A 21176-nucleotide genomic window follows, 5' to 3' on the forward strand; every position below is an offset into this window, starting at 1 on the left:
AGGAGACCAGGTGTCCAAACCTCACCTGACAATTGACTTCCAGAAATCTTGGCAGAAGAAAACAAAGCCTTAGAGACGTCGCAAAGGGGCATCTAAGACCTGAGTCTGACATTCAGAGCCTCAGATCTCATGCTGCTGCATGCTCTCTGCCCTGGAAACAGAAGCCAGTGTCCCTTTCTTCTCTGTCCCTTTGCTTCCCTGTCATCCCTCCTCATGTGGCGCAGCATGGCAGAAGAGAAAGCACAGCCTCACCTTCTGACAGATCTATACTCAAAACCTGTGTGACCTTCAGCACGTCCCTTAAGGCCTCTGAGTTTTTACTTCAGTAAAAACTGAAAACCATACCCACCACATAGCCCTGTGGTTGGAGCTTTGGGCTATAACATGGGCTGTGGGGAGCACAGAACCTGGCGCCTAGCAGGACCTCTTCCTGACTGTCCTTCTGGTTGCACCTGGCTGAGAGCTCTCGTGGCAGGGAAACTTCGTCAGTTTCTCTATGCTGAGTCTCCCACCTATTCTGAGTCAAGGAGCCAGGAGACCCCAGTCTGCACAGATCACAAAAGTGGGCCAGAGCTGGCAGACATCCTTGAGGCCATAACCTGGCTGCTGGAGCCCTAAGTGAACATCTGGGAAGTGCCTTCCTTCTGAGGGCCACGGGATGCAGCTATCGAGTGCTCACAGGAAGAAGGCTCTGTGTTCCCTGAACAGAGGTTGGGCCAAAGATCATTAAGCTCCATGCTGTTGGCACACTTGAGGCTCAGGTGAAGGGTGGGAAGGGCACACTTCAGGGTTAGGATCTGGGGCAGCAGGATCAGTCTAGCAGAGAAGAGGCAACCCCGTGTTTACTGAGACAACTCCCCGGTGAGGAGCTATCTAGAAACGATCCCTTTCACAACCTGGGTTCAGGGGAACTAATGCTGGTGAGTCCTCTATGCACCAGGCAATGGGCCATGCACCCCACACACTTACTTCATCCTTACCATAACCCTGTGTTCTGTCTTGGAGGAACAATTTTCCTCATTTGCCAGATGTGGCATCACAGTACCAGAGAAGTTAAGTAATGTTCCCAGGCCACACAGCGGTCAGGTCAGGATTTGAACTCCGCAACTGTTTCTTGGAATTCTCCTTTGAACTGTGCATTTCTCAGAGACCCCATCACCTCACTCCTAGTGATTCTGGAATCCCCCCCACTCCGTGCCCTGATGCAGCAACATCAAAGGGTTCTCTGCCTCCCCTTTGCTTTTCCATTATGCAGAAATACTAGGAGCTGCATGAAAAACTCTGACTATTGAACCACAGGGAAAGAAGCCTAAGAAAGCCTATGGCTGTTAAGGGAAATCATAGGTGTAGACAAAGTACTAAGTACCAGGCTTGGACAGAATTGCAGAACAAAGACTCCAAGACTACTGGTAAGAGTCATTTGAGTGTTCATTTTGAGATCAGAGGGGCTGGCAATTGGGAAGAGGAGGTGAAAGGCCAAATCTGAAGGGCTGGGGGTGGGGATGGGGTGCTCCCACAGTTGTGCAAGTTCAGAGAATGGCAATGCGTGGTGAGCAGGGGCTCGGGTTCTAGGGAAGACAGAATCTCTGCTCCCCCTCTTGGCAGCTGTATAGTCCGGAGAGTTATTTAACTTCGTTAAACATTAGCTTCTCCATTTGTGAAATATAGGTGTTCTGGTTCCTATCTAATCACAAGGATTCAAAGATACCCTGCCTTAAAATGCTCATAGAACCTGGTGCATGGGAGGGACCCAGTATGTAGGCTGAGATGATGATTTCTGGAAGCTGGCACCGGCCAGGCGTGGGAAAATCCTCATGCTTGAGTTGGGGTAAAATGAATTCAGGTACACCGCACCACACTTCTGATCCTAAGGGGCCTGAGGGCGGGAATAAGGTCATGAACAGTACAGAATTCTGTCCTCTGGGATACCGGTTCCTTTAGTAACCTGGTGGCCATCACAGGGGTAGTTCGCTAGCCTTGCTCTATACCCTTCCTCCATCCTGGTTACATTTTCCCCTGTAATGCTGGGGCTCCCCCTGAACACCTGAGCCCTCGATCTACTGACAGACCATGGTCAGTGGGCCTCAGTGGAGTGGCTGGAAGGGAGGACAGATGCTGGCGATGCTGATGGATGCAGCCTGCTGCCTTCCCCACCTCCAGGCCCATTCACTCGGGATCCATAGTGCATCACGGATAGATTTCTCATGTCCTCTCTTCCAACTGCCTCCAAGCCCCCAGCTTCAGAGGGAGGCAGGGATTTGTTGAGGCACATTCATCAAACCAGTGGAATCACTTCTGTTCATTTCTGATTGGATTCATAAATTTGTTTTGCCACAGTCGTCTCATGCCGAGAGTTGACAAGCTCTTCCTGAATTCATGAATTTGGGAGGAAATGAACCAAAGGGACTGAAGAGCCCAATTTTGAACCGAGCTGTGGTATGCGTGTCTGCAACTTTCATTAACAATTTCAGGAGAAGGATTACAGAGCTGTGAAGAGGACCAGCACATTGTTGAATTGGAACATCTGCACTAGGCATTAAGATTTCAAAAATCTTACACGGAAATAAGCAAGCATACAACCAGAGACTTACACCTATCTTTCTAGTCTGTTTGCATATCCATCTACTTAACCAAGTAAACTAATGAATTTCATTTATCTATTTAGCAAATATTTATTGTGATCTGTCCTGCATTAGACACTGTTTTTGGTGCTTGGAGTACATGAGCAAAAAACCCCACAAAAATCCCTCCCCTTCAGTTGGATTGGAATGTAAGTGGAGCTGACATTTTTGAGTAGGGAAAAGAAAATATGTCTGTCTGTGCATCTGCCTGATTTGTCAGATGTCCTCACCGATTTTTTACCCTTTCCAGAAGTTACCTCCACTTTTGGTCCTTTCTTGTATGGCATATTGGATTCCACAGTGTCAGGTGGGGCTAAACCTGAGCGCCCTTCAAATTTCCTGGGATGTTTGTTAAGCACAGAGATTTAAAGGACTCAGCCCGGGACTAGCAAGCCAGAGTTTCCAAGTGTAGATCCCGGGAGCCTTTCTTTTTGCCCTGCCCCATGGGTCTTCTGAGGTAGACAGGTAGAAACCAGTACAAGATGGGCATTTGGGAAACAATGGGGTGGTGAAAAGTCCAGAGACTTTAGAAACATAGCCATGGCTATGAATCCTAGTTCTATCTTCTGTTGACAGTGTGACTAGAAGCAAGTCACATGTTTCCAAGTCTCAATTTCTTCATCTGTAAAATGGAGGCAATAATGTCTATCTAATGGTAGAGTTGAAGAAACTAAATGATGCAACATGTTTCTTGCACTCAGCCCACCACTGGCACATGGGAGGAACTTGGTAAGTTCCTTCCTAACCTTAGCTAGGGGAGGAAAAAAAAAAAAAGCATTTCTGTTATATCTTAATTGGGTAATATTTTATCGTGTGTGTGTGTGTATGTGTGTGTGTGTTAATGACAGAGAGAGAATATGTGTGATTGTAGGTAAGTGGGCCTATATATTTACCCGGCTGATAAGGAAACAGCACAAAAAATGCACATCCTGATTTCATATTTCTTGTACCGAGTTGTTTCTGCTAAAATCTGAATACTGGCTCAGTATCAGCCAGTAGACCCAAAATATTTTCACAAAGTCAGAACTTTAGGGATTAGCTGGTAGTGTTAACATCTGACCACTAATTAAAATGGTTCATTTCTCTGTATCATTTTAGTTCTTAGCCAATTACTTTGATTAGCATTAAATTTAATAATATGAACATCATGCATTTGTATGTTACTTTATAATTTTTTGAAATATATTCACATATCTTTGAATCTTCACCATTACCCTGGGAATTAATCAAGGCAGATATAATTATTCTAATGCTACAGATGAAAATACTGAAATCTGTAGAGGTGAAATAATATGCCCAAGTTCCACTGAGTTAGAGGCAAAGCTTAGACTAGAACCCAGACTAGCCTAGGGCCATTGTTAATACCAGATACAGACTGCCAGGGACCTAGACCTATAATGAAGACAGATCCTATCTGCTGAATGGGTTTCCAGTTTTACGGAGAGTGCTGAGAACCTGCAGGCCATTAGAGCCCATATGCTTACTTTCTGAGCAGAAAAGGAACGATGATGTGCATACCACATCAATATAAACTCCACACAGAATTAAAAGATAAAAATTATAAGGAAACACAAGAAAGTGGCAGTCTAAATGGAAAGCATTCCCTGTATAATTGGGTCACCAGTGGTGAAACATCAAGCCAGGGGAAACTGGGCCACCATAGGGCAGGTGCCTCTTATTCATGATTACTGTGAATGTAGCCTCTTATTCATGATTACTGTGAATGGAGCAGCCTCCAAGCGTGGAATTCTGATGGTCTGAATAAAGGCCCTTCACAATCCATGGGTTTACCCAAGAAGGAGAGTTAAGCTATGAGTCAAGTAGATATTTCAATTATTGGGCACTAAATCCAAAACTTTAAGCCAAAGAACTATGGTTCATTTGGGAAATCAATGAATTGGGAGCATCCATAAGCCAGTTAACAGATCATTCTCAGTAACAGACTGCATTTCAAAGGCTGAAAGAGGCAGGTATCAGTTGAAAAGACTCGATTCCTTTGCTGCTTTTTTCAAAAGAATTGTGTTAGGAGTCAGTGAAATAATAGCTATGAGATTATAACCATGATATAAAGTATATTAGCATATTATACATTCAAATGTATATGTTAGTATACATGTAGTCAGCTGGAGAGATGGTCCAGTCAACCTCATTGGTCTTTATGCTCTTCTCTTTGCTCAAAGGTAATTCCTTGGTGGGTACCCTGGACAGCTGTGCACCTGTTCAGACCTCAGGAGGGCCATGTGTGTGCTGGAAATGGGCATAAGGTGGAGGCGCACAGTGGCCAGAGGCTCATCCACAGCCAGAGAAAGGGGAGCAGGTGGAGACTGGGCCCAGAGCAGGAAAGCACTGACAGCAGATGAAGTCTACCTTCTTAGGGAAATACTACTGGGCTAGGAAAAGTCAAAGAGAATTGAAGACAAAGGAAGGAGAAGTGGAAATAGAAACTGGGATGAGAGAAGGAATGTAGGCTAAGGAAACATCTAGTGGAGAGAAAGATTAAGAAAGAAAGAAAGAGAAGAGAAGGAAAAATGGAGAAAGAGAAAGAAGAAGGGTCACTGATGTGAAGTCTAGAAGGAAGAGAGACTCTAAATAGAAGAACAGAGAATCTGGGAGCAAGGGAGAAGAAAAGAACCCAGGAGGACACCAAGGAAGGAAATTTAGGATTCCAGGGTTCTAGAACAAGGTTTACCACCCATCCACTCTGTGACAGTTAGCAGGTCATCCCTTACTACCCCATCCCCCCTCCCCAGCTTCTTTGTTTGGGATGATGTTAACTTACCACCTCATGGGCGTGGGGAAAATTCAATGAGAACGTGAACCTCAAGCATCAAACACCATGCCTACCAGGACAGCTGTTCTATAATGAAATCCCAATTTTGCCACCTGATCTCAATCTCCCAAGTAAATCCTTTGCTTTCTAGCAGTCAAAAATAAAGCTAGCAGGATGAGAAGCAGGGATGGGAACGAATCTGAACGAAATGCACTTTTTACCCCCTGAACATTCAAAATCAAATAGAGAGGAAATACCCACACGCTCTGATTTGCTGAGTGCCAGTACCAAGGGCTGTGGGGCGTGGAGGAGGGAGCTTTCGGAGAGCTCCCAGAGGAGATGTGGAGGAAAAGAAATTTTCCAAATGGAGAAGGGGCAGGAGGGCTTTTCATCCACTGTAAATGACGTGAGCAAAGGACAACCAGCAGGGTGTGTGCAGTGAGAAAGAAGTCACATGGAAGGAGGGTGGGGACAGGAGGATCAGCGGCAATCAGATCCTGAGGGGTATTGTGTGCAAGATGGTGAAGCTGTGTTTTATTTGTGAAGCCATCCAGACCCACTGAAGAATTTTAAATAGGAGTGATATACTTGGGTTTGAAATGATCCTGGAGCTCTGTGGATTAGAAGGAGCCAAGCCTGCATGCAGAGAGACTGGCCATTCTGCTCACCCAGGAGAGACCCGATAAGGCTCTGAGAAAAAGCAGTCACATGCAGTGGGACTGGAGAAAACAGGAAAGATCTGAATGAGGTAAAATCATCAGGTACATTCACAAAATCCCCATGGAGGGGAACTAGAAGACTCTCATGAGTCCCTGAGAAGCTTCTGAATGGTAGGTAGCCCTCTGGCCCAATCTTTTGAGCACCACTATTCCCTCCAGATGATTCTTCCTTTTCTGAAGTAAGACCAAAAGTGAGTCCTTTATTTATCAACATTTGGCTAATACTGTATTTATTAAACCATTTAAAGAAGTCACTGTATATCTTAGTTGTTTGTTTTTAGGTATGTTGCATAATTCATTAGCAGCAAATGCTTGGAGGATGAAGCTTACAGACTCAAGAGAAATGCATTAGGATAAAGAATCAGATCCTTCTTGCAACTAGAAGCTTCTACCCAACCTCCTCAAGTGGGCCTCTGAAGCCAGACATGTCTATAGAATATATCTTCATAGCCCGCCCCACCAATCCATTCCCATTACACGTGCACAGTGAACTTTTAAATATGGTTTTGGGGCTGGTTTCTGGTGATACCTAAAACATTATCCACCGCATTATCCACTGTGCTCATTCAATTACCATTGGGGATGCTCAGTGAGATGAGAAGGGTAAAGGGAACATGATGTTTGCCTGAGAATTCTCATCATATGGAAGAAGCAGGAGCACAGCCTTGCTCTAGGTGGTCCCCAAAGACAAAAAAAATAATCAGTGGATAGAAGTGCCCTGGGGGGTAGCTTTTAACTCTTCCTCAGACTGATGGAGGAAGAAGGAATCTGCCAGGTAGGAAATGGATGGTGCCATCTGCAGGACAGACTGGACCTTTATTGAGGACTTACTGCATTCCAGGTACTATGCTAGGACTCTCCTAGCCCTCTTCTCTTTGCAATCCCACACCTCCACTCTGGCTTAGGGAGGTTATCCCCACTTCATAAAAGAGGCATCCAACCCTCCTGGGAGGTAAATCACTTGCCCATGGTCACAGAGCAGATAACCGATAGATCTAGGATTCAAGTCCAACCCGAAACCCCAAACTGAGGCGGTCCCTGATGCTCATCAGCCTGATCTTCCCTGGTAAGTGTGTGGGTGGCCTGACCCTAGAACTCTGCAACCAGAGACAGAGTGGCCAAATGTCTGGGAAGCTCTAGAAGGGAGTTAGCTTTGGACAGGACAATCAGCCCAGAAGAACCCACACCTTCCTGCTGGATATTTCTGATTCTCAAACAGCAAAATGAAACTAAAATGAACACAGTGTGGAGGCCCCTAACACAAGGCGGTGGAGAGGGGTGTTATCTGCAACATAAATGACTTCTTCCCTTAAAAACGGAAAGAAAGAAAGAACACAAAAGGAAGTAAACACATATTTTATAAAACATTTTTCATCACCAAAAGTTCTGTTTTAGGTATTCTTCTTGCCTGTTTTCATGCTGAAACCTATTTGCAAATTATTTTCTCACTTTTTTTTTCCACATGAAATGTACCCTCGATTATATGACAAGAAATTATATGGTGCTAATAATTTATTTAAAACCAGATCCATGTCTCACATTCATCCTGTGTTGTGAAATCAAGTAGATGCAGAAGGGGATTTTTTTTCCCCTGAACTTTCTGACCACCTCTATTGTAGCAGAGAGAGTAATAGCAGGTATGGAGAGTGCCAATTATGTGGTGATGTACAAACCTGCTGCAGAAAAATCTATATGATATTTTAATGCTAGTCAAACAGAACGATGAAGTTTAAATTAGCTTGAAGCTACTAAAAATTCTAACTATGGCTCTGCCTTTATTGTATGGGAGGGTGAAAAATGGCTTTACAGAAAAATATATGCCTATCTTCTCTGTGGATGGGCTGCCTGGTGCCTCTTTCTCTTGCTGACGTGCTAGGCTCCATTTGTTTGTTTGTTTGTTCCATTTTTCTTTCCGTCTCTCCTTTCCCTTCGTGTTCTCTGCCGCTCATTTTTCTTGCTGACCACCTGCCCTTTCCTCCTTCGATCATCTTGTCCTTTACTTCCTTTTATATTAATTCATCTCTCAGCTTCATAAGCTCATAGAATCTGAGAACATTGGAACTCAAAGCTCTGGTTTTAAAAAGTGGGGGGCACTTTGGGAAAAAGTTCAAATCCAACCACTTCATGGTACAGATGGTGCGGAGAGGGCTACAGAGAGGACCCAGCTTGTTCAAGGCCCCCTAATAATTTTAGAAGGGACTCGTCTGAGCAGGGAGTGAGTCACAAAAGCAGAAAGTTTGGATTAGAACAGGAAACCGTAATTCTCACCTCCATAGACTCTGTCCACTACCAGAAAACCCTGGTGTAATAATCACATTTCCAAAAGACTTTTTTTCTTCCAAAAAAAAAAAAGTCATAGAGCTCATCCAAACCCCCTGCAGCCCTGTCAGAAGGTGAGGTAGGTAGGAACATCTCTATTAGATGAGCAACAAAACAGAGCAGGGCAGGGGAATAATGTTTAATAAATACTTCCTGTGGGTCAGGCACTTGCACATGATATTTAATTCTCAGTCAGCCCCGCCATTAAGTATTTATAACACTGTTCTATAGACAGGAGCCTGAGGTTCTGAAAAATTCACTGGTCACACAACTGCAGTGTGAACTGCAATCAAACCTTCTCAAACGCCCGTGTCATCTGGAAGAGAAGGCCAGGATGCTCAGGTGTTGCAACATGCCTGTGGGTGAATTGGGGCTGGAAATCCAGTCTTCTAGCCTGGAAAACTTTCCAGAGGTTCTCAGGAAATAAGCCCAGAGGCTTGGCATGGCCTCACCAAGGGACGACAGAGCTAGCATTGATCCCTTATTGATACTGATGCTCTTGACCTGCAGGACAGAGCCCAGGAGCAGAGACAGAAGCGTGAAGTTGAACTTGGGGTTTGTGTATTACTCACTTTGAAAAAATGGCTGCATGAAGAGGAGGAGTAAGAATTAGGGTTTACACAGTAAGCTTTGTTTTTTTATTCTGGATGGTAGGGTTGGGGATGATTTCTTCTTCTTCTTTTTTTTTTTTTTTTTCATGGAAAATAGCTGCATTGTTCCTAATAAGCTAGAAATACAGAGAGGTTCAAATAAATGGTGAAAATCACCCAGAGCGCCACCACCAAGTGGTGATCCTTAATAATGATTACATGCCCACCTTTCCAGACCTTTTTTCTTGGCCAGGAAACATACTTACATTATCTTCTTTGTATTTTCCTATACTTTACAAATTTTCCATACATTTTATGTATTTATTTTTTAATATATTAAACATTTTTCATCAGAAGAGTCATTTGGGGGCTAGAAGATGAAGAACTTTGGCATGGCAGGATCAGGGATCTGGTTATATGTCTTACATGTCTGTCTGTCTATTTTCAAACTCTGCTTCTTTCCAAAATGATTAGAGATGAAAAGATAAAATATGTAGACTTTTACTCCATTAATGACTAGAACATACTGAAGACCCTCCAGCAGAAGTTACAAAGATTCCTCTAGACAGTGTGCTCGAAACTTAGTGCTCGGACCACAAGCAATGGTCCGATATTAGATATGCAAACTCTCAGGCCCCACCCAGACTTAGCCCAAGACTCTGAGAGCTGGGGACCCAGAAATCTAATCTCTCCCAAGTGCTATGGTGATTCTGACACATACTTGAGCTTGAGAGCTCCTACTCTACCCTCCAGCAGCATTCTGAGAACATATTTGGCAGGAGGAGTCAGTGGTAAGAGGAGAAACCCCAGCAGTCACCAAGGTGAGGTCTGAAGAAGGGCTGAAGGTATGTGGGAATCTTGGCTCCCAGGAAGTTTTAAGTTCGGCACGTCCAACATCTGGGTTTGGTTTAGCTGGTAGTCCCGAGCCCCCGAATTATCACCTGCAATCTGCATTTATGGATGACTGCAATAGGACTTATGAATCAATTATTTTTTGCATCAATGTAAATCTTCCTCCTAACAAGGCAGGTTAGGTTTTCAATAAATTCATTTTAAAAATTGGGTTTGCCTATTAATTTCTAAATAGAAGTGCTTTCTTTCTTGTTCACCTTAATATAAAAAAGAAAAATTTAAAACCCTTCCCAGCTTGTCATTCAATAGCCACATGTTCTAGAAAGAGAATGTTTTTATGGGTGCAGGCACTTTCTTCCTTTTATTTTTTTGTTCAGTCCTCTAACCATGGAAGTGTCTGCACATCCATTTGAGTCCTTCATCAGCTCTGATTTTGTGTTGAAGTTCACTTCCCAGGCCCCCGCCCCCAATGTGAAAGATGACATTGTTCACCACGACGATTCCCTCAGGATGCTCCCATGTCATGCCTGCCAAGCCCCAATGACAAGATATAGGGGGCAGTTAGACTATTACATACTCTCCCTGCCACTTTCAATCAAGCCTAATGCAATCAGAAACACATGACTACATCAACACATCTCCTTTAATCAAATGTGATTAAGTCAGTCATTAGTTTTTCAAGACAAATAAAGGATACAAGTGCTGGTATTACAAATGTAACCGTCCCCTTTCTTAAGTGATTTGTTAAAAAGGAAGCCCCCTCCCCTGAGCACAGAACTTGGGACCTTCCGAGGTCTTTGTACTTCTCCTGCTTGTGTGTATTATCATAAAGCATCCTGGGTTTGTACGCACAGTTCCTTATTCCCTGTCGCCTCTCACAAAGCCCCCATGTTGTCAAGCAGAATTTGGCTTCAGCTTGATCAGGATGATTTCATTATCCCATTGTTACCATTATGACTTGGGCAATTAGTAGTTTATAAGTATAAATTTATGGCAATCTGTGATCCAGGCGCATTGGCAGTAGTCAGAGCATAATAAAAACCCAATCAATTTCTTTCATTTAATATGTAGGCTGTGACCCTAGTTTTGATTAGAACTCTTAGCTATTTCATCTTTAAATAAAAAAGAATGTCTGCAAGCAATTATATGGTGTGTTAATTGGATATTCCTTTTTATCTCTTATACTACTGAATGCATTGCTAACGAAATCCTTGTTTTCTCTTTCTGTCTCATTCTCAATAATATCTCTGCACATCCCTCTTTCTGAAGGTTATGGTCTTTGTCTCCCTGCATCTTCGTCTCTTCCCCATTCTGTCCTTCTCCCTCTCTGTGGTGTATTCTCACTGGCCATCCACAGCTTGGCTAAAAACAGCAGGGGCTTCCCACCATCTGCACTGTGTTCTATGTACCCCACTTGCCATCAAGCTACTGGGGGCATTATGAAGCTGAAGTCACCAGATTTGTCTAGAAGGTCTAGCACATAGCAGATGCCCAATAATTGGTAAATGAATGAACGAGGCCACTGGTTTCCTGTGTGTCACTTTCTGTCCCAGGATACTTGGCAGAGGCATGCTCTGTTTTTCCAGAGTCACATTTCCCTGATGGACCTACACCCTTGGGTCTACACTCTGAAAGGTGGCAGTGTTGCGGGGTGGGGGTGGGGGCTGGAGAGGACCTAGTCCTGCAGATGGGGAGCCCAGGTCCTCCAGAGAAGAGACGGAGCTTCTTATCTCTATCACATGCAATATGCCCTTCATGGGATGATTCTGTAAGCGGGGATGAGCCAGTACCTGGAAAGTGGGCTCCATGGTGCATGTGTGTTTAATTTCTTAAATACTTCTGTGATGCTTAATATCCTTCAGTCACCCACAGACGGAATTCCAATCCGCTTCTCGGTGTAAATACATCAGGGAAAGTGTTGTTCTGGTTCTCTCTCCTAAGCATCCCTCCCGGAGCCTTCCAGCTTCCTTTCCAAGCTGTGGCCATCCTTCTGCGGGTCCTCGTTCAGCATCGTACAGTTTCCTTGATAAGCCCTTATTTCCAGGATCCTAGGGTACAGTTTCCTTGATAAGCCCTTATTTCCAGGATCCTAGGGTACAGTTTCCTTGATAAGCCCCTATTCCCAGGATCCTAGGGTACAGTTTCCTTGATAAGCCCTTATTTCCGGGATCCTAGGTTTTCCTTCTCTTCCGTTTTGCTCCTTTGCTTCCACAAAGTACATTCTCCGGTAGCACCCTGCGAGAGGGCGTAGGGGAGGAAAAAAGTGTTTGAAACCTGCTTCATCTGAAAGTCCCTTTGTCCTCTCCTCATATACAATGATCATTTGGCTTGGTCAGGATTTGGAAGTTGGTTTTCCTCAGAATTTTCAAGGGATCCCTGCCAGTCCTCCAGCTCCCCATGCTGCTGTGGAGATGCCTGCGGCCCCTCCATTCCCTCCAGTCTGCAGAACAGGACTTCCTTCCCCATCTCTCAGGACCCCTGAAGCTTCTAGAATCCTCTCTATCCTTGGGTCCTGAGACTTCACAATAATGTGCCCTCTGGCAGGATCTTTGTTCATGCTGCCTCTGAACCCTGGAAATACATTCTTCAATTCCAGAAACATTGCCTGTACTTTCTCCAGTAATTTCTTCCCCTCTTTGTTTTCTCTCTCTGGAACTCCTCCTATTGGCCAGGTGCAAGACCCCTATCTTCAATCTCTGATTTTCTCATCTTTTCTCTCCTAACTTCCACCTCTTGTCTTTTCATCTTCTCACTTTTATCTTCCAACCCTTTTGTTGAATTTTTATTCTTCCTCTACTTTGAATTTCCAAAGTGTCCTTCTTTAGTGACTACCGTTATTCATGGCATCCTATTCCTGTTCCAGAGGCGATCATTTCTCTCTTCTGTCCAAGAGGCTTGATACAGATCTGCCTGGCCCCAAAGATCATGTGCTGATTATGATATTCGTAAGCAACCATCTTCTCTTGGTGTTCATAGTCTACTCTTTGAGAAGCTGGAATCAATTGAAATAGCGTCCTGATGGAGATCATAAACTACACAGCATGTGCTACCCAAGGGCAGGGCCTGTTCTACTGACCATTGTAGACACTTGACCTGAGTCCTCACGTGAGTAGGTGTTCTGTAAGTCTTTGGCAGATGAATAAATGAATGAATGGCACAAGGACAAAGTTCCCTGATTTTATTTTTTTAAAGATTTATTTATTTATTTATTTGAGAGACAGAGGGAAAAAGAGTAGGAGCAAGGAGGGGCAGAGGAAGAGAGAGAATCTCAAGCAGACTCCCTGCTGAGCGTGGGCCCCATGCAGGGCTCGATCTCATGACCCTGAGATCAGGACCTGAGCCGAAACCAAGAGTTGGATGCTTAACAGAGTGAGCCACCCAGGCACCCCAGGGGTTCCCTGATTTTAATACAACAGCCACATAAGAGAAAAACAGATGCTTTCTAATTCCTGTGTTGTCACAGCCGTTAAGCAGCTCTTGAGGTGATAGAACAATTTCCAAGCGAGTATGGCCCTGTCCCCCTGTCTGCCTGATGGAAATAGAATCCTCTAGGAAACTGCAAAAGCAGGAGGTGCGAGGTATTTAACAGGGCTGCCCAATGAGTTCATTTATAATGTTAACAGACCCAATTCCTGAACAAGCTCAGAGGCCCCTGTTGGACCTGTCAGCCAGGAGAGACAGCTGTCGGCCAGGATTCATAGTGGGCACCTGCCTGCCCTAAGGCCGGCCTGGCAAGGGGGGCCAATGGTGGGGGGGGAAGTGGGAAGATAACAGAGATAAATATAAATTCATTCGGGAAGCAGTCACACTCAATGACATATTCACTGACTTCTTCAACAGCTCATTTGATAATGTTCTCTCTGCACTATTCATTTTTCTGAAAGATGAAAGCTGGCTGAGGATCTCATCTGCTCACTGATGCAGGGAAAGGATTTGAAATTAGCACACACACACGTACACACACACACACTCACACAACAACTGAAAGGGGGAGCGGGTGGGGGAAGCAGGAAACGTGCTGATGACCAGTTTTGTAGTTGGTCCTGACACAGGAGACCCAGCAGCCTGGTGTGAGGTCACCTCTGATTAGTTATGCATTATAATTCAACAATATGCCAATGGGCAGAGAAGAGGCTCAGGAGGGAGGGGGGCATCTACCATGATAATTAATTGCTTGAAGAATGCCTGGTGAGGGGCAGGTCAGGATTTGCGTGTGATTAGAGGGGAGAGAGGTCAGAAGCTGGGAGCCAGGTGCTACATTCTGAGTCTGTCCTGAGTCTCACCGTGCCAATGGCATACATAATGGCATGTAAGTGTTGACTCAGTGCCAGTCGCTATGCAGAGTTCAGGGGAATAAGAGGAGATGAGACAGGGTCGGGCTTCCTGGTATCACCCTCCAGGGACGAAGACAAACCCAGAAACGTTAAACTCCAATGCATACTTGTGTGGTTCTACAGAGTTCTATGATGCAGGCTCTGCTCTGTCAGCACCTATTGGCAGGGGGGACCAACAACACTTTGTTTTAATTTGATGCCCTCACATGGCTTCTTAAATAAATGAATGTTTTGTGGTAGAGTATGAAAAGTGCAGGCTTTTGAATCCGGCAGATCTGGGTTTGAAACCCGATTCTTCTATTTTACAGCAGTGCAACCACGAGCAATTGACTTTGTGTGTCGAGGTCCCATTTTCCTTCTTGGTAAAATGGGGAAAATAAAACCTAAATTCAGGGATTAAGTGTTATGAGGATTGACATCTAATTGCTTAACCTAGCATCTGGCAGACGTCACGGGGCCGGTCCCCCTGTCCTGGCAAGCAGGGGCCTTGCTGGGGGTGGGGGGTGACCCTGAGGTGGGGGCAAGATAGGGAACGAGAGTCCTTCCGCCTCATTCACAGGGTGGTGCTTGACACTCCAGGACTTTACCGAAAAAATCACGCAACAAAGGTTCATGGCATATAGCAGTTTCTTATCCATGTTCTTTAGCAAATTCTGGATAAGTGTTCTTAAAAAGGGTCATCAATCCAAATAAAGCCAGGGAGAGAAAGAGATACAGAGACAGAAATCAGTTATAAAAGCAAACAAGACAGAAATGGAGAGAAAATAAAATTGAAGAGGCTTGAAGCAAACAGGTAAGAAATAATTATTTAGCAATCCTGTCTACGTTTAGGTAGTTGCCAACTACCTAAAAGTTACCTTTTATCAGATTCCCCAAACCACTGAGGTGAAATAGTTACTCATACTGAAAAGACCAGCCAAAAAGCCTATTCTTAGAAGGCACTCTGTAAGGGGCACCTGGGTGGCTCAGTCGGTTAAGCATCTGCCTTTGGCTCGGGTCGTGATCCTGGGGTCCTGGGACAGAGCCCCGCGTCAGGCTCCCTGCTTGGCGGGGAGTCTGTTTCTCCCTCTGCCCTTCCCCCTGCTTGGTTCTCTCCCTCTCTCTCTCATGAATAAATAAATTCTTTTAAAAGAGGGGGGGGGAAAGAAGGCACTCTGTAAGATAGTACTTCCTTATCCAAGTTCACTGGAAACCTGTGAGCTGACTCAGGGGATACTTTTCAAACCCATGTGGAAAAGTCATCAACTATGTTTCCAGGATAAAATACACCCACAAATACCCAGTTTTTCTTCTTCTTGCTCTTCACAATGATTATCCACTGCCCTACGCCAAAGATTCTGTTCACTAGAAATCACAAGATTTATTGGGGGTGGGCGCAAGAAGAAGGAAGCATACCAGGAAAATGTTTATTGTTTTCAAAATAGGAGCACCAGCCCTTAACAGTAATAAAAGCACTAAAGGGGGCAGGAAGGCAGAGAGACGGGTACACATGGGGACAAGCAACCCTTGAGTACAGGAGCCATTTAATTTCAAAAGTCATTTCTTTGTTAATAATCAGATGGTTCTTTATCTCCCAAAGGAGTTGGGGGCGGGGGACATCTGATCATTGTTACTTACATTTTTTTTTTCAATTAGGAATTTTAACCCATTTATATCTGATGTCAGGACTACTAAGTTTTACGTCACCAATGTTATATTTGTTGCTTTTATGTTTCCTTGCTTTTTCTTTCACTCAGGGTGATGTTTTTGTCTTAAGAATCTTATTTATAGGGGCGCCTGGGTGGCTCAGTTGGTTAAGCGACTGCCTTCAGCTCCGGTCATGATCTCGGGGTCCTGGGATCGAGCCCCGCATCGGGCTCCCTGCTCGGTGGGAAGCCTGCTTCTCTCTTTCCTACTCCCCCTGCTTGTGTTCCCTCTCTCGCTGTGCCTCTACCTCTCTCTGTCAAATAAATAAATAAAAAAAATCTTAAAAAAAAAAAAAAGAATCTTATTTATAAAGAACAGAAGCCTCGATACTTTGAGAAGTGAACCGGTTTTCTTTTATGGCTATAGAAAGATGGCATCTGTGGTCACAGAGGCACTCGTCTCTGACTCCTGTGTGCCTTCTCCATTCTCACGCCTCTCTCAGCAAACAACCTTTCCCATTTACCTACGGCCTTCTGACCTCTTCATGCCAGCTCACTTGATGTTTCGATGACCCACAGAGCTCCTACTTGAGCGGGAGTGCTTGACCAGGGCCTCCATATCTTATTGTTCAAATTCCCAAGCAAAATGCAGGTGCCCCGGGCCAGCATCTGACCTGCCCCCCCACCCCGGGGTTCAGCATCACAGCGGTGCATGGGTCAGGTGGCACATTCCTTGCTGCTGGGGCTCCGGGCAGGGGACTGGCTCTCATCGAGTGATCATGTACAGCTGTGATTGATGACTGCTCTTTCTACCAATGTCTTTTTTTCTTTTAACTCATTTGTAAGGAATATATTACTTTTTATTCCACTAGAAATTATCTTCAAGTTACATTTTCTTTAAAATGTTTCATCAGCATTGACAGCATGCTTGTGGTGCCTGCCTATATTAGATGAAGAAACTGAATACATTTTACTTATTTATTTATTTTAAGAACTGAGTACATTTTAAATTTCCCCACTCATTTCCCTTTGCTGATATGGTCTCGGATTTCAGATCTGGATTATTATTGGATTATTATTGGTAGTACATATCACCTTAAAATGATCCCTTCTCAATATAGGTATGTATACATTCTACATATAACACAAATCTGTATTTCATTGATTTTCTTTGTTCGCTATTTTATACTGTGACATTTCAGTTCATGAGTTCTTTATATCATGATTCATATCTTGGCTTAAAATCTTCAGGTTATAAACGCCACCCCCACTGACCCGCCACACACATTTTTTTTTCCTCAGAGAGGGTTCCAGAGTGGTTTACCTGGTCAGCTCTGTTAAATAAGACTACTTTTTTTCTTGCATCCCTACAGGGAAGACTTCTAATAGTATATATTCTCTATCCATAATCCTATTTTTTCTTATATGCTGTAGAAGTAATTTTTTTTTTACTATTGGAGTTTAGTGGGGTTTTTGTTTTATCAGAAGTGTCAGGCTAGCTTGTTTTGTTTTCTTCCTCTTCAGATGACTGTTTTTCTATCTATATGCCTGCCGTGCTTTGTTTACTTATTTTTTTTTTAAGTCATCAGAATAAATCCAGATGTTTGTTTTTACTAAAAAACTGCCTCATACACAGTTGGTCCCTTTAATCTCAAGATAAATTTCTTTACATCATGATTTTTTTTCTCCCTCTCTTCTTCCTCTGTTTTCTCAATTTTCTCCTCCTGGCATTACCCCAGATATTTGAGGACACCAAAATCTGCTTGCAATGCCCTTCCCCCCAATTATTTTTTTTCTCAGATAATTTTATTAAATGTATCTACTCTGTTATTTAGAACAGGTTTTTTTTTTTTTTTAATTCAAGTTGAAGGACAAGACATTCCAACAGTTCACAGAGTAATCAAAGTTCACAAAAAAGATCACAACGACATGCCATTTCTGACTGGAGGGGTTAATAATGAAGTTGATGGGGGGCACCTGGGTGGCTCAGTCGTTAAGCGTCTGCCTTCGGCTCAGGTCATGGTCCCAGGGTCCTGGGATCGAGCCCCGCATCGGGCTCCCTGCTCGGCCAGGAGCCTGCTGTTCCCTCTCCCACTCCCCCTGCTTGTGTTCCCTCTCTAGCTGTCACTCTCTCTCTCTCTGTGTCAAATAAATGAATAAAATCTTTAAAAAAATAATAATAATGAAGTTGATGGGATCTAGGTTCATCTCTGAGGATCTGGCTCACATAAGGGCCAGAATTGCCTTCAGAAGCAGGACATGGAGGGAGAAGCGAGAGGGGTTTTTACCACATGTTGGTACAGACACCATAATAATGAAAAATGATCCAGAATCCAAGTTCTTCCTGCTCTTTCTGCTGTGATGGGTGCATAGGCCCTACTAAAACATGAATCCTAAAATGAGAAGCAATTTCTGATACCAGACTGAAATGAATTCTGTTAAAAAAAAAAAAAAGAAAAACTAATATATTTTAAATGCTCCACTTTCTGTATAAACGGCAACAGTGTAGAGATGTTTTCATCTTGTCCAAATAAATGATTCATCAGTTAAAAAACAAAAAACAAAAACACTTTTTGTCTTTAGCACTTTGTATGTCTGTCACCTTTCCCTAGTTTCTAGCACGAATTGCTTGCCTTTCCCTGTTTTTGTTTCTCCTATTGCTCATTTTAATAGGAAAATTAAAGGCAGGGGAGAATTTGACTCATGATCTAGGCATCATCTGATCTTACAATTCCTTCTAGTTTCCAGTGGCTATTTCTAGGCATTTGCTGTCAAAACTCACGGCTGAGGAGGGGGACAGAATTCCACAAGGATATTAATGCTGACAAATAACAAAGCCCAGAACTGGCTTAGATTAAAGCCCTGTTCCAGGGAGGCAAAAGTAAGGGAGATATACTTAAAGCAGAGACAGAAGGACAGGTCAGAGTCAAGTGAGCTTGCGTGTGAGAACGGACCATCTGAGAGAGGACGTGAGGGCAGGGTCCATGGCAGCTACAGCACTATCAAGGTGAGAGGAGCCAAGAAGAATGGATGGTGCCCAGCCCTGCATGGTGACTTCTAGCTCTACGGCTGACACCCGGACCACTTACAAAGCGGACAACACAGGGGTCCCCCTGACTCCTCCTGCTTGCTCTCCTAGGCCTCACATTCAATTAGTCACTTGCTCTTGTTGATCTCTTGTCCTAAACAACAAAAAAGCCCATCTTCGTCTCCATGCTCCCCTGCCACCATGCTGGTCCAGGCTACCTCACCCAGAGTTCCCAACCAGTCTTCTTACCCTCATGGCTTCTTCTTGTATCTAAAATGCATAGTATATCTCTTCTCAGATTAAAGTTTTCTGCGACTTCCTCTTATCCTCAAGATATGTCCAAATTCCATGTGGTCTGCTAGGCCCTGCCTCATGTGGCTCCTCGGTTACCCCAGCCCCCACCCCTTGCCTCTGCCCCCTTCTCCCAGATGGCTACCATCTGTCACCCTTCCCGCCAGGCCCAGTCATGACCTGTTTTCTCTGCCAGAAACACTCCCTCGGCTATCTTTCTGAATGCAACCTTTGCTCTTCCTTGACCTTCGACTTTTCATAAAGTAGACCACTTGGTTCATCTTCGTGTCACAGACTGTGATCTTAAAGGACTTGCACAAGGTGCGCTAAAGGCAAAAAGCATTGTAGTGGGTTGAACAGTGACCCCTAGAAAGATATATCTGCATCCTAATCCCCAGGCCTTGTGAACGTTACCATATTTGCAGAAAGGGCCTTTGCCAATATGATTAAGTTAGGATTGAGGTCATTCTGGATTATCTGACTGGGCCCTAAAGCCAATGACAAGTATCCTTATAAAACAGACAAAAGAGAGGACACAGACACACAGAGAAGGCAGAGGCAGAGACTGATGTGATGCAGCCACATCCAAGGAAGCTGGCAGTCACCAAAGGCTGGAAAAGCAACAGATTCTCCCCGAGAGCCTCTGGAGGGAGTGTGGCCCTGACAACATCTTCATTTTTAGACTTCTATCCTCCAAGACCAAGAGAACAAATTTCCATTGTTTTGAGCCACAATATTTGGCATAAACTGTTATGGCAATACCAGAAAACGAATACACGGGTGTTTAGGTCATGGCTATGCAGGGACTCACCTTCCCTGTGATAGACATTGTTTCTGAGTGTCATTTCATGCTGGAGCCCAATGTCTGACAGGTTCTCCTCTCCTCATCCCTTTTTGAAGGCAATCTGGGCCTTCTGTGTTGGCATTCACCTTGGGTACCTACACAGTTTTATTGGGCTAACAAGGTCCTTCCGAGGATTACCTTCGCTCTGTCCAAGCCAACGGTTCACTCTAGTCCTTAGGCTGGTATCTCATGTTTCTTCAACTTCTCTTCCCACCCCCCTCCCGCTCGTCTCCTCCCGCCTCACACTTCAGCAGTTTCCCTGAAATTAAAGTATACAGCCAGTGTGCCCTGTCTCAAGTAGAGAGCCAAGTTTCATTACCACTTGAGCATTTTAAATCAATATTTGGGCATTTAATGATTTTGCTCATTTTATTTGAATACATTAGAGAAGTCTGATAGGCCTATTAGGGTCCCTGTGATTAACATCTTCGAATCAGCAAAAGGTGCCAATTTTAAAAAATTGGCTTGTTTCAAGCCCACCATAAAAATCTGCATAATTTAGCAATTATTTTATCATTTTGAATATATATTAAAAAGTAGTTTTCAGTGTTTAATTAGAAGATATAGTCAACATATTTTAAAGTAAGCTACCTCCTCTACGTACTTAAGAGTTGAAAGGAAGAAATATTTGGGGCTGGCTCCAATTTGTAAACTAACTTCACATCATATTTCTACCCAAGGCATACATGACCTTCAATCATCCTAGCCTCTCATTAGGAGCAGATTTACAACTAATCAGATGAACTAGAATCTCCCCTAGAGGCTCCGGATACTGATACCACAATTAATAAAGAGGCTGTGTCCTCAAAACTTAGTAACTTCATTAACCTTAACCCCAGAGACAGAAATCCTAGAGGCTGTACGGGATGTATTTTAGGGGGCCCAGGCTTAGCCATGGTTCTACAACCTTCTTGCAAGAATTAAGTTTGGGAAGATGGATGTAACCTATGCATTTCACCCTTCCTAGCTGCATCCACTTAGGAACCCTAATGGAGTCCTATCTGTCAAGCTACAGGCTCATCACTAAGTAGTTAAAAAAAAATACTGAATGATTATCACTAGTAGCTGTCTGGACTTTTGTTCAAAGAGGCATGGATAGGTCTGGAGAGGGCATCCACAGAGCCAGCTGTGCAACTGATGAGTGGGAAGGTTTGGATCCAGCCTCGAAGCTAGAACAGGGCAC

Source organism: Mirounga angustirostris, unplaced genomic scaffold (genome assembly GCF_029215605.1).
Source record: "Mirounga angustirostris isolate CCGP_5_RB_7025 unplaced genomic scaffold, mMirAng1.0.hap1 SCAF_13, whole genome shotgun sequence".
NCBI lineage: Eukaryota > Metazoa > Chordata > Mammalia > Carnivora > Phocidae > Mirounga > Mirounga angustirostris.